Source organism: Eurosta solidaginis, chromosome 5 (assembly GCF_040869045.1).
Source record: "Eurosta solidaginis isolate ZX-2024a chromosome 5, ASM4086904v1, whole genome shotgun sequence".
Taxonomy (NCBI): domain Eukaryota; kingdom Metazoa; phylum Arthropoda; class Insecta; order Diptera; family Tephritidae; genus Eurosta; species Eurosta solidaginis.
In genome coordinates, this window is record NC_090323.1 from 123,512,070 (window position 1) to 123,526,753 (window position 14,684).

A 14,684-nucleotide genomic window follows, 5' to 3' on the forward strand; every position below is an offset into this window, starting at 1 on the left:
GTAGTTTACTCCTCCTGGCTCTGTTAAAGAGCCGCCTACTGGACGCTCTTAGGTCGTCAAGGGAATCAGACCACCAGGGCGGCTTGCCCTTCCCCCTATAAGTTTTCAGTGGGCAGGACTGTTGAAAGGCGCTATTGCTTGCCAAGGTGAAGTTTTCCACCAGACCGTCTATTTCAGATTCGGACAGGTCCGAACCAACGATAGGCGCCTCAGGCAATAGCTCTCCCAACTTCCTACAATACAAGTCCCAGTTGGTACTTTTAGGGTTCCTAAAAGATATTTTACCGGGACGTTCTTCATTCACCGAGAACTGAATATATCGGTGATCAGACAAAGAGTGCTCGTTGAGAACCCTCCATCCAGATATCCGATCTTCCAGTTCTCTGCCAACCAGGGTGAGGTCCAGGACCTCCTCCCTTACCGCAGTAATAAAAGTCGGGTCATTCCCCCTATTACATATACAAAGTCCCTCATCTACAATAAAAGTAAATAAAGACTCACCTCTGGTGTTCGTATCCGAGCTCCCCCATATGCTATGGTGTGCATTAGCATCGGCACCTATGATTACGCCAACACCTCTCCGCCTTGCTTCAGCGGTGATTTCGCCCAGTATCACAGGCGGTGGTCCCGTTACGTCCCCATGGGGCATATACGCTGAGACCACCCACAATTTGTTACTGCCTCGCTCGAGGCAGACCGTGGTTACGTCAGCATTGCTGAAATTAGAGAGAATAAAAGCTTTAAATTCCTTTTTAATAAGCACACAGGATGTACGCCTACCTGCCTCCCCATGCACCAAGGTGTTGAATTTTCCCGTCCTTAATCCAGAAATTTTTCCGCCGTTACTACTCAGCCACGGCTCCTGGACAAGGACTATATCCACTCCGCCTTTCTCAAGACAGAGCAACAAGTTTGCGGAAGCCGCCTTAGAATGCTGAAGATTGAGTTGACGTATTTCCATCAACACCACCCTTCTTCTTCTGCACCCCATCCTTGGCGGCTTCGCCCTCGGAGACTAGGAGATCCTCCCCCCAACAGACGACTTACACTGATGAAGGATCCCGCCATCGATGATTCGCCCTCGGAGGCAAGGAGCTCCTCCTCGGCCCTATCAGCCAGACGACTAACACTGATGACAGATCCCGCTATTGACGGGACGTCAACAGTGCTTTCGCTGTCCAAATTAGCGGAGTCAGCATCCACAACCATGGGTACTGGCTCCCCTGCGGACGCCTCCACCTCCCGAACAGTCTCTGTGGGAGAGGAACCATCTCCCCTGGAATCGGCGTGGTAGATTTTGAGAATCACACGCTCGAGGCCATAGGAGATAACTCCCCTCGTGTCAGAGAGAGGACCGGTGGACTCTGCGTTTAGCAGAATCAGCACTTGCCGACGTGGCCCAACAGCCTCCTCTACTCTGAGGACCCTCCAGTTATGCGTCGGAAGGTTCGGGTTGCAGTAACGCATTAATTCAAGTATTTTCTCCGGCTGAGATGGCCCGGCAGGCAACCACACCCGAGCCCTCGGTCGAAGGGGGAGATCCCTCCGTTCCACGGCCTCGAGTCTGGCTCCCCTCCAGACCTCCCCAACCAAAGAAATTATTTTCTTAAAGATACAGGCCGACCGCTCGTCAGCACAAGTAATCAGTCTAAAACCATGATACCACCCCGAGTATTCGAAGCATGGCCGCGTACCTGGGCTCTCCATAACAGCGGTCATATAGGCCGCTGATATGGCGCTGGCGACCCTCGGCCACTCCTCTCGGGAGATGGCACCATCCTCCCTACTCCTATCCAGGACCCCGAGGGTGATGGAGCCCGCTCGTTTAGCGATTTCGCTAAACGAAATTGCGTCCCCACCTCCTCGGGCCCTTTTTGTCGTTGAGGCATTCCGCTCATCCGACCTTTGCCGCTTCATAGCCCCCAAACCCTGCTGCTCACCCGCATCGTTCGACACCGGTGTGTGGTCGTCGCAAGCTACGACGCTCCTGGCCCACTCCAGCGTCCGGGAATGCTTCTCAGACATCTGAGCTGCATCCCTTCCGCCGTAGCGCTCCAAGATCTTCTCAGCTAGGCGCCGATCACCCAGAGCTTTCCTACGCGGCGTCGATCGCCTACCTTTCCCGGCAGGCTTCGACCCCAGGGCTCCCATTGGGAAAACTCCTCGCGACAGGGCTTCTTACTAGTACTGGGCTGGTCCGTCGCATTCGCCGGACCTTTGCCTTTCCCTGTCACAGCCCCATATTGGCCTGCATTGGGTGTCGGTTTCGACACCCCTCCACTACCCGAACTACCCGTACTTACGGGGTTTGAAACCAAACCCCTGCGCTGATCCGTCTGATCAGCCCTTCTGACCCGCCGTGAGCTTTCCCGGCTGGCGGCGACCTGCTTCGGAGCACTCTCCGCACCTGTCGCGTCCCTCGCACCATGACGACCTTCGCCGTCATTCCTACCCTCCTTTTTGTTCGTCTTCGTGTCCATTCTAAGAAGTCCCCCCTCAAGGCCGCTTTCCGGAGCCGATTGTATAGTCGCCCTTCAACGGTCCCGTGGTTATCTATGCTGCGCAGGGAGGCCACGCGAGGGTTGACGCATTACCTTATGGGTAATGCGTTCAGAGCCAGACCGGACGCAAAGCGGGAAAATCTTCAACCTCACCTACACCACCAACTTAACGGCGACGGAGCCGGAACGTACCTTGAGGCCCGCCACGGTTTTAACGGGACGTGGGTAGGTGCAGCATTAGCCTACCAGCCATTTCGATAGGGTTTCACCCCGACCTACTAAGGTGACAGAATACTGCACCTCCCAGCCCAAAGTCATCAATTCCTATCCATAGTCAAAATCAAGTTCCTAACAATCCAGTTCGTCACCGTTGAGTACCGATCTTGACCCTTAACAGGGTCCTCCCTCCCCTGAGCTCGGCACAATGACTCAGGGGTGCGGGTTTTATCGAGTTGTCCTCTCTAGATCCGCTATTATCAGTAGAAGCAGGGGCACCTCGTGCAGGACGTGACAACCAATCACGTGTGACAATTCGTCACTATGGCCGGTCTAAGACTGATACCAGTCCCTGATCCAGAGCCTGGGACCACGTATGATATCCAAGCCAAGTATCTTAACCCCAAAAGTGGTGTTAGTGAAAATGAAAGATGTATGAACGCTCGTTATGGACTTTTTGGTAATTTAACCAAGGACAGTGAACTTTTGTATCAAAAATTATATCAGTCAAAACTGATTTGTGTATTACCGCAAGTGAGAATAATAATTCTTCAATTTTTTAAATAATTGTACGAGGAATAAGCCTATTGGCCACCCAAACAACAACCACAATATGTGCAGTTTAAAAATAAATGTACTTTGCACTGTAACAACAAAATAAATTGCAGTCGTACTGCCGGTGTAAATAGGCGCAAGTGATTTTTGGTTGGAAAAAAAATTTAGTTAAATTGACTTGTGCTCGTTAACTAAAATTACAGATTTTGCTTCAATACGCTTAACAAATCAAAATTTAATAATGTGAAAAATTTTTGAAAATGAAAATTCTGCAAAAGTAAAAGTTGAAAATTGGCGAAAGACGGTGTTTGAGGTTATGTTTACCTTTAGAGCAGTGTTGTGCTACCTTGAGCTGTGTCCGGACAATCTTACCGCGGGTGGGGATTGTTCCAGATAGTCACAAGGCGTGATGCACAAACTTTAAATAACTGCGTTAAGCGCCTTTTTTTCACGAAATATGACTTTTCCACTTCACAAAAAATCACTTGCACTGTCTAATATAAAGAATCACTTTATAATTTATAATTTTATTTTGAAATTTTATTAAAAGTGAAATTAAAGGAAACCCCTACCTAGCACGGAATATTTATCAACCACGTACCTTTATTGTATTGTGATCCGGAATTGAAAAAAAATGATTTATGGCGTTGATATTGGATGTTCGCTAATTTTCCTTGTTGGTGGATTGCTTAATGTTTGGTGTTGATGTTGTGTTGGATAGCTGCTTCTGATAATATCACCACGTTTGTGTTTGTTGTATTGTGTACAAAATGCGTGCTTTAGTTAGTTGCTTTCTTTTTTTTACCTTGGTGTCAATATCACGAGATTTTGATTTTCCTTGATTATATGGCTAGGGATTGGAGTGGACTGTAGTATGTGTTTGTGCGGTTCTCTTGAACGGCGTTGTAAGGACCATGTACAATTTCGTGGTGGCAACGGCGCACACCCACGAAATTGTAGAATAGATTTAGGCGGGGAAAAGAAAGGAAAATAAAAACACCAAAAATTTCGTATTAGTAAACAGAAATACAAGGGTTTTTATTAAATGGATTAAAATGCAACTAGTGTTAAAAAAGATTTAACAGATGTTGTGAAAATATATGTATTTTGAAAATATTGAAAAGTATTTGAGAATATGAACACTTTCGTGACGTGAGATAACGTGTACCTTCGCTGGCTGCTGGATTCAAAGAGGACGAGCCTCTTTTCAACATAAGCCGGTGAACCCACGATACAGCTCCTTCGTTGGGTTTCCCGGCAACAAAGTTGCTATACCGCGGGCTCACAGCGGTAAAATCTAATATACATACGTACTACCACTCACAGATGCCTGTGTGTATTAGTGACCACAAGCATATGTGAGTGGTAGTAAACTAAAGAAAGAAATAAAAGGAAATTATGTTACGAGGGGGGGACAGATATATTTAGGCCTGTGGCCTAAACAATGGACATTTTTTTTCGTATTTTCACTTGGCAAACCCCTTAGATTTATTCCAAATTAGAAAAAGTTATATATAAAACATTGTAGATCGTTTGCGTAATTATTGGGCGTGCCTTGAGCCCACAAACTTAGCTAAAAATGCTATTTTTCTCACTATGGCTCGCTTTAATTGTTCTTTACTTCAGTAATATTTATTTTATAGAAAAACTTTATTCACAAATATTCTAGGGACATATCTGGTGAACAATTTTGCTCTGTATTAGTTTACTTTAACATTAATATTTAATCCAGAAAAAACCAAATTAAAAAATAACTGCAAAATTTTCACATATCTTCGCATTTTTGCCTGATGATTATTTATTTTATTAAATGGTGTAATTATAAAAAGTTTTGTAATAAAATCTTCTTCGTGCTCATAGGAAATTGGTTTTGATAGTTTTTGACTACTTGCAATATATATTGTTTTTGTTCCTCGTCTTTTGTGCGCATTGGGTTGTTGTCTTGCATCAATTTCGCCGCTCGTTCAATCGTTTACCATGCGAATGTCATTAACAATTTGAAGAGCAGTTTTAAAATTACTATCCGCAGGCCATAAACTTGAATCATTTTTCAAAAATACTGTATTGATTTTAAAGCGAAAAAAAAAATTTTTTATCTCAGAAGAAATGAACTGATCCATTCCACCTTTAATAACATGCATAACATTTAAATTTTGAATTGAGACGCGTTTTACGTCTTCATCTCAGTCTCAGGACTTAATGCCTTCACCGTCTCTTTTTTTGACTCACACTGTTATCAAAAAATGCTAACGCCACACATTCAGGACTCAAGTACCATGAGTGGTTTTTAAATTTGTATAATGCAACTTGAGATATATCTTTTACTGCCAAATCAAATTCACGTCGAAATAAAAATATGTTTAAGCAGTATATAGCTTTTGCTATCCATCTCGCGTGGTGGACAGCCCCAGGGCGCGAAAAGCTGTATTGCGAATAGGTGGAGTCTCGCCAAGAAATATTAGTGTTAGCTCAATAAACTCCCTGTAATCATCTCTTGGCTGTTTAGTTTAGATCACATCGTTCACAAATTATTTTATCTTTATCTACTGTTAAATATTTTTTGACATCATTATCTTCCATCCCAGATTGATAATTATTTTGGTTAATATTTCCCCATGTATTTTTAAATTACTCAAATATTTTTACATTTGGGCTTTCGGTTTTGCTCATCTTAATTTCAAACGCAATTTTTAATACGACTTCCAAAATGTGGTGACGGCAAGGTAGCCAAAGAAGCTGTTTTTGAAGACTTTGTTTAATAGTCGTACAGGTTCCATTAAAACGGCCAGTATTTACGGCAGTTGTATCGAACATCAAGGCTTTTATATGATCTTAAAGTCCCCATTAAAATATAGCTTTACAAAGAGCAGACGCCTGCTCTCTGCCAGTTCCACTTTTAAGTGCGGGCACTTCAAGTAATTGCTCCGTACGCCCGCCTGAAATTATGATTGGAAGTCTGTCAACTTTTTCATTCCCAGTAAAGGCTGGTAACAGCTTTCCGTCCCAGTGCAAACAAATTGCACCAAGTTTGTTCTTGTTGAAACGTTCTTTTATATTTTTGAACTGTTTTGCTCGTATTTTTTCCCTTGCATTATGTATAGACGTCTTATTTATAATATAGTTTTGTACGTCAAGACCGACTGCTTCCACCACAGATATAATTAAATGCAAGGCTTTTCGATCACTGACCTTGCAAACATCTAAAGCGGCTGCAAGTTTTGGAGTCATTATATTTTTAAATCCTCTCATTTTTTTGGCTGGCGTTGGCATTACAGCTTCTGCTTACAAGACCTGCTAAAAAGGAATTAAGTGTTCTGGTTACAGTTTTGTTAGGTAACCCTGTGTGTTTCAATTATTTTTCATCTACGTTTTATATAGTTTCATTCTCACGTTTTACTTATAATTTATAACCTTGAACTTACCTCATAGCTAGCAGCGATTTCGCTGATATCGCTCTCCGAACTGCAGGAAGAAAGTTCAGCTGTTTCATGTTGTTGTTGTTGTTGTAGCAATGCTCGCCCCACCTAATAGCCGCGACCGATCACAAATTGTCATCAATATCCTCTAACGGGAGTCCAAGGAAACTTGCCGTTTCAACAGGGGTGGAACATAAGGAAAGGGGTGTTAGAGGCGTTGGTTCCACATTACAATTAAAGAGATGGTTGGTGTCATGTGGGGACACATTGCAAGCGGGGCATACATTTTGTATGTCGGGGTTGATTCTGGATAGGTAAGAGTTTAACCTGTTACAGTATCCAGAACGAAGTTGAGCAAGAGTGACACGCGTTTCCCTGGGGAGTATGCGTTCCTCTTCTGCGAGTTCTGGATATTTTTCTTCAAGTACTGGATTCACCGGGCAATTCCCGACATAGAGGTCCGACGCCTGTCTATGGAGTTCACCAAGGACCTGCTTGTGTTTTTCCGCTTCATACGGCTGGGTTCTCAGGTGCCGTATTTCCTCAAAATGCTTACGGAGGTGACTCCTTAGGCCCCTAGGCGGTGCTGGTTCGTCAATCAGATGTCTGTTGGGATGCCCAGGTTTCTGGGTATTCAACAGAAACTGTTTAGTCAGCATCTCATTTCTCTCCCTGATGGGGAGTATTCTCGCCTCATTATACAGATGGTGTTCTGGGGACATAAGAAGACAGCCCGTGGCGATTCTGAGAGCAGTATTTTGGCAGGCCTGTAGTTTCTTCCAGTGGGTGGTTTTTAGGCTTGGCGACCATATGGGTGACGCGTAGCACGTAATCGGCTGGCTAATTGCTTTGTATGTGGTCAAGAGCGTTTCTTTATCTTTTCCCCAGGTACTGCCAGCAAGGGATTTGAGGATTTTATTATGGCTCTGAATTCTTGGAACAATTGCGGTTGCGTGCGCACCAAAATGTAGATCCTGATCAAACGTTACACCCAAGATTTTGGGGTGTAGGACAGTCGGTAGCGTAGTGCCATCGACGTGGATGTTCAATATGGTCGATATTTGGGGCGTCCATGTTGTATATAAGGTCGCGGAAGATTCAGTCGGTGACAATGCCAGGTTTCGCGAGGCGAAAAAACTGGAGAGATCAGGGAGATAGCCGTTTATTTTATTGCATAGCTCATCGATCTCTGGGCCTGGGCCTGTGGCCATTATTGTGCAGTCATCGGCGTAGGAAACGATTGTGACTCCTTCCGGTGGTGAAGGTAGCTTAGATATGTAGAAATTAAACAAAATCGGGGATAGGACACCACCCTGTGGCACCCCTTGTTTAATTCTTCTTTGTTTTGACGTTTCGTTTCTGAATTGCACCGATGCCTGCCGACCACCCAGATAATTTGCGGTCCACCTTTTAAGACATGGGGGAAGGGTAGACCCTTCCAGGTCTTGCAGTAACGAGCCATGGTTGACCGTATCAAAAGCTTTTGATAGGTCTAACGCTACGAGTACTGTTCTAAGGTGGGGATATTGATTCAAACCCAATTTATCTGGGTGCTAATGACATTTAGCGCGGAGGTAGTGCTATGGAGTTTTCTGAAGCCATGCTGATGAGGGGCTAGCTGCAAATGTGCTTGGAAATAAGGGAGCAAAATGGCTTCAAGCGTCTTTGCCACTGGCGATAGGAGAGATATCGGACGATATGACTCACCTACGTTAGCTGGTTTCCCAGGCTTTAGTAGCGGGACCACCTTGGCCATTTTCCATTTCTCGGGTATGACAAAGGTGGAAAGAGACAGGTTGAAGACATGCGCTAAATATTTGAAACCCTCTTTCCCTAGGTTTTTAAGCATCGGCATGGCTATGCCGTCTGGGCCCACTGCTTTGGATGGTTTAGCGCGACCAATGGCGTCCTCAACCTCTCTAGCGGTGATGGTAATTGGTGACGCGCTGAGTTTGTGTTTATGTGCGTGTCTATTGGCTCTCCGTCTATCTTTGTCGACCGTAGGATGCATTATATATTGTCGGCAGAAAGCGCTCGCGCATTTTTTCGCATCCGACAGCACCTTATCGCCAAAGGCGATGGAAACTTTGTCTTTGTGCTTAGTCGGATTCGATAGGGACTTTACGGTGGACCAAAGTTTACCTACACCGGTAGAGAGGTTACAACCTCTTAGGTGCTCTTCCCATTTCGCCCGCTTGTGTTCGTCCACAAGCAATCTGATGCGTTGGTTTATATCCCTTATTTGGGGGTCGCCTGGATCAAGCTGTCTTATAAGGTCGCGTTCCCTCGCTAAGCTCGCGGCCTCCGCCGGGAAGTGGGGCCGGATTTCGGGAATTCTCCCGGCGGGAATGAAATGTGCCGAGGCGGATTCAATGACCTTACGGAAGGCACGCTCCCTTTGGCGGGCATCAGTCGGGATAGGGAGGGCAGCAAAGCTGCTGTCTGTTGCAGATTTATATTCTTCCCACTTTCCTTTTTTGAAGTTTATGAAAGTGCGTTTTTCGGTGACAATGAAGTCGGCGGTACGCTCGAACGAAATAAGTATGGGCAGGTGGTCGGATGCCAATGTTACCATCGGCTGCCAGTTGACGCAGTTTACGAGTTCTGCGCTCACGATTGAGATATCTGGCGATCTATGACAGCTTCCTACCATACGTGTGGGGGCGTCTCCGTTTATTGTGCAGAACGTCGTTTCGTCTATTTGATCCGCCAACATCTCACCCCTGCTGTCCGCCCGCAAGTTTGAATGCCATAGGTCGTGATGGGCATTGAAATCGCCTAAGATAATGCGATTGTTGCCAGTGAGTAAGGCCTCGATATTAGGGCGGTATCCACTGGGGCAACAGGTGACAGGAGGGATGTAGATGTTGATGATTTCTAGATTTGCATCGCCTGACCGGACAGATAGGCCTTGACGTTCAAAGACATTGTCCCTGCGGTCGATGCCAGGATCAAATATATAATATTGCACAGAGTGGTGTATAATAAACGCGAGGCCGCCTCCATTTCCGCTCTCGCGGTCTTTCCTGTGGACATTATAACCAGAGCAGGTCTGCAATGCAGATCTTGCTGTGAGTTTAGTCTCTTGAATCGCAGCAATGCGGATGTTGTGCCGCTTCATGAAATCGACTATCTCCGTAATCTTCCCAGTTAGTCCATTACAGTTGAACTGCAGAATTCTGAAGTGCATGAGTGGTGACGCCGCCACTCTAGGGGTAAGTGACGGGTGACTACGCCTAGGTTGTGGAAGGCCAGGACGCAATTGCTGTTGTGGCCTGGGACTGGGCGCCCTTGGGCAAGCATTGGGGAACCCGGATGATTTGGGTTTGCGACCTGGCAACATAGCGCGATGAAACCCGTCGAGGGGTTGCCGTCGCGGAGACCAGAACATCTAGGAAAGTGGCACCACCCAAGGCATGAGCTGCATTGAGCGGATGTCGCAAACCTATATATTCTGTGCTGGCAGACGTTGCAAACGGAGGCAGGGACTAAGAGTCTGTTTCCCTGACTTGCACGATTGCTGCCAGAAAAGAGGGGGGGGAGAAGAAGACGGGGGCAGGGGCTGATGCTCAGCATTGCTACCAGCTCTACTACGAAGGTAGTAGTTATGAGTGGTATCAGCTGTTTGAGTTGTTGGCGCCGTGGGGCGCGAGCAGCAGAGGTTGTGGCTTGCTGAACAGCGAAGCTGCTGGAAGGTAGTGGGGATACGCTTAGGCGTAGACTACAGGACGCCCTTGGGCGTGAGCAGCAAGGAGCCACAAAAGATTTATAAAAGTTACGTGGACGTCGGGTTTTGGGATCAAGCCCAGAACAACCTGTCCGATGCAACCATCCCTTGCACGAGACACACTGAACAGAGTATGACCGTCCTAAAAAGATTCTTTTCTGGCAAATGCAGCAAAACCATTTCTCAGGACCGGGGTCAGGAGACGGACCCGGATTGGGTTCGATACCTTCCCGGAGTAAGAGAATATGTAGCAGTCCTGCTGCAAGGAGCTGCTGGGAGGATGACAATTTGTGGGAGGGACGAAACAAATTAAATAGGGTCACACTGAAATGACAGTCCTTGGTCGGGAAAAATCCCGAGTCGCTCCGGTACATAGAACCGACTGCCGTGGGAAGCGTTTTCATCTGAATAGACAGTACAAATAAATATATGTTATACTATATTAAAAATAATATACAATTTCTTCTTACTAGAAGCAGCTAATGCACGATCATTCTGTTCTTTCCGTTTTAAATAATTTTGTTGACGTTCTTCCATTCTTTCTTCACTTACTGCTGTTTTGTAATCGATTCTTTGATTCTCCAAAAATAATTTGGCCTCTGAATTTTGAATAAGGTCCAGTGCATTTGCCCTTGCTATATTAAATAAGTCATCTAACTTCGATGTCCACGCCTCTTCTCTTTGCGTTTCCGATTTAATTTTAGAATTTTTATTCACTTTCCTCCATGCATTATATAAATCTTCAAGTTTTCTTATGCAGTGTTGTTCGGTTCTAGTGGGGATTCGAGCTTTATCCCAAAAAATATTCACTTCTTCGACCACTAATTTAGCACTCTCAAGTAAATTTAATTTTACTGCTCGTAAATTAGAAAATAAAACCTTCATAACTTCTTTGTTAGAATGTAGTTTATTTCATGAATTTCCAGATATAATGAACACGCACAATTCAATTATATTTGTTAATAACTATATAATAAGTATATAAATTCAAAAAACAATATAAAAATTTTCACATCAAAAATAACATGAAATATAAAAAACTTGAAACTCGATTTTTAAAGAATAATTAAAATGTTAACAACAAGTATTTCATAACAACGTGTAGTAAATCCCTACACTACTCCCCTCTTCCAAATTGTTTCATATTTAACAAATTAAATGTTACTCTTTTTGTTTTATCCAAACAACTATATTTACTCGCATCCAAATATGCAGGTTTAATTCTGTCTATAGAAATGTTCATAAATTTATTATAATAATTAATTTTGAACCACTTTGGTGTTTTCTCTATTACCTCAAATGGTCAGTCATATGGCTTTCTTTCTATCAACTCTAACTAATACAAACTTGCAATCATTTAAATCTTTTGGAACATAAACTAGTGAATTTTTATGGTGAGATATGTTTGATGCACAATTCTTGAAATTTTGTTTTTATTTTAACAGAACATCAGATCAGTCAAAGTTATTTTCAGATCGAACTACCATTTGCGAAGGAAGTCTTAGATTTTCCCCATATACCATCTCTGCAGCTGTAGATTGAATGTCTTCTTTATAGGATGATCGCAAACTTAACAACACTATAGGTAACTCCTCATACCATTCAGTTGCACTTCCACTTGCCATAATTGAAGCTTTAAGTTGCCTATGAAAGCGTTCAACTATTCCATTAGCTTGCAGATGATAATCAGTGGTTATGATTTTATGACTTCCTAATAGTTTTGAGAGCTCTGTAAAAACCTGCAATGTAAATTACGCTCCCTGATCAGTTGTAATTGTCAACGGAACTCCAAATCGTGATATATTCTCACGAAAGAAAGTTTCTGCCACATTTTTCGCGGAAATATTTTGAAGAGGGTATGCCTCCGGCCAACGAGAATTCCTATCCATTAAAGTTAATATAAATCTAAAATCATGTGGTGGAGGAAGAGGTCCAACGATATCTAAATGTACATGCTCAAAACGCCCTTTTGGAATTGGTATTTTCGAAACTTGCGATTTTGTATGTCTATAAATTTTACTTTTTTGACAATTAATGCACTCTTTCGCCCACTGGTTTACATCTTTATTCATTCCTGGCCAAAAATATCTATTAGTGATTAACCGGCGTGTTGCTTTAATACCAACGTGGGCTATACCATGTAATTTCTCGAACACTAATTTTCTTAACACTTGAGGTATATATGTTAATGTTAAATTAAGTGACGTCTCGCACCAAATTTGAATATTTAAAAATGGAACTGATGTTAGTTCCAATTTTTGTCTATAGTTTAGATTTTCTACTAACGATTTAATTTCACCATCTTTTCCTTGTTTAATAAATAACTCTTTTAAATTTACATCAATGGTTTCTAACGTTAAAACTTCGGGTATCCTTGATAATGCATCCGTAACCACAGTTTAACGGTTTACCGATGGTTTGTATGCGGTACACTACATCGTTGATCCATTTTACAACTTTGTATAGACCTTCCCAATTACACTGCAATTTCGGGGACAAACCTTTTTTACGTTGTGGTTTGTATAACAGCACCAAATCTCCTTCCTGAAAACCTTCCGAATTAATTGCTTTATCGTATCTGGCTTTCATCTTGTCACTCATAATCTTTGTTCGTTGCCTTATCAGATCATGTATTTCTCTTAGCTCTTCTTCCAAATCACTATTGGATTTCTTGACATTTCTCTCCGCATTGGCATCTATCCCAAACTTTAAATCAGCTGGCAGTCTAAGGTCATTGCCAAAAATTACTTTTGCAGGGGTTTGGCCCGTTGTCTCATGCACTGCTGATCGGTAAGCCATCAAGAATAATGGTATGCGGGTATCCCACTCTTTATGGTGCTTGTCTACTACTTTCCTTAAGTGCTCCTCCAATGTTCTATTGAATCGTTCTACCATACCATCGGATTGAGGATGCAATGCAGTTGTCCGTGTTTTTCGAATGCCCAATGATTTACACGTTTCCTGAAACACAGCTGATTCGAAATTCCTGCCTTGGTCAGAATGTAACTCCATTGGTACACCATACCTTGCAACCCAATTGTTTATAAACACTTCTGCTACTGTTTCTGCTTCTTGGTTTGGGGTTGGGTATACCTCTGGCCATTTACTGAAATAATCCATAACCACCAGTACGTATTTGTTTCCGTGGTTGCTAGTAGGAAATGGACCTGCGACATCCATGGCGATCCTTTCAAATGGTGCACCTGAAATATACTGCTTCATCTGGCCATGACTTCGTGTTTTGGGCCCTCTCGCTCTGTTGCAAACCTCGCAGTTGGCAATCAAATCGGTAACCGACTGACGGCAACCAACCCAATAGAATCTCTGCTTAATTTTCTCGAGCGTCTTCGTGATTCCAAGATGACCTCCACTTGGACCATTATGCAGCTCTTTGAGCACGTCAGGAATCCTCTTTCTGGGAACAACTATCAGTTTCTTCTTGCATTTACCATCCTCACTTTCCCATACTCGATGAAGGCAACCGGATATCAATTCTAAACTGTTCCACTGTGCCCAATATGACTTTGCAATGGGACTCTCTGCTGACATCTCTTCTCTGTTTGATCTTTCGTTTCGTTTGAGCCCTTGCATAACACGTGACAGCTCTGTATCTTCTAGCTGACACTTTCTTAGCTGTTCCTTGTCCCATTCATCTGTACCTGTTATAGTCATTAGCCGGACATCTATAATGTCTTCTTTAGCCTCGGCCTTTGAACAGTGCTTGCATTCCAAACTACATGGTCTTCGTGACATTGCATCAGCATTTCCATGAGTACTACCTTTTCGATGCTCAATGGAAAAGTCATAGCTTTGTAGTCGCTCGATCCACCGTGCCAATTGTCCTTCCGGATTACGGAACTGCAGAAACCATTTCAATGCTGCGTGATCTGTCCTGACGCGGAATCGCTGGCCGTAGAGGTATTTGTGGAAATGTTTAATGCATTCTACCAATGCCAACAGCTCTCTCCGTGTAACGCAATAGTTTCTCTCTGGTTTTCCAATTGAAAGGCTGTAATATGCAACTACCTTCTCCTGTCCATCGACTAGTTGTGATATCTAGAATAAACGTGGCTCCTGGAATCGGATATGCCAACATTGGGGCAATGCAAAAACGCTCTTTCAATGTTTGGAAAGCTATTTCTTGCTCCTTCTTCCATTCAAAAGCTTTATTTTTTCTTGTTAGCTCGTGGAGACTATGGGCTACGCTGGCAAAGTTTGGTACAAATCGGCGGTAATATGTACACAGCCCAAGGAAACTTCTCAATTCAT

The 14,684-nt window shown here is 43.7% G+C and overlaps 1 protein-coding gene and 1 pseudogene across 2 annotated transcripts in view; one reads left to right on the top strand and one right to left on the bottom strand.

Annotated features, from left to right (window-relative positions):
• cert (ceramide transfer protein) overlaps positions 1 to 14,684 on the top strand; it is a 320,155-nt gene that overhangs the window by 238,931 nt on the left and 66,540 nt on the right. The window lies entirely within an intron of this gene.
• The window catches only part of LOC137252872 (integrator complex subunit 7-like), a 43,556-nt pseudogene that overhangs the window by 19,148 nt on the left and 9,724 nt on the right, over positions 1 to 14,684 (bottom strand).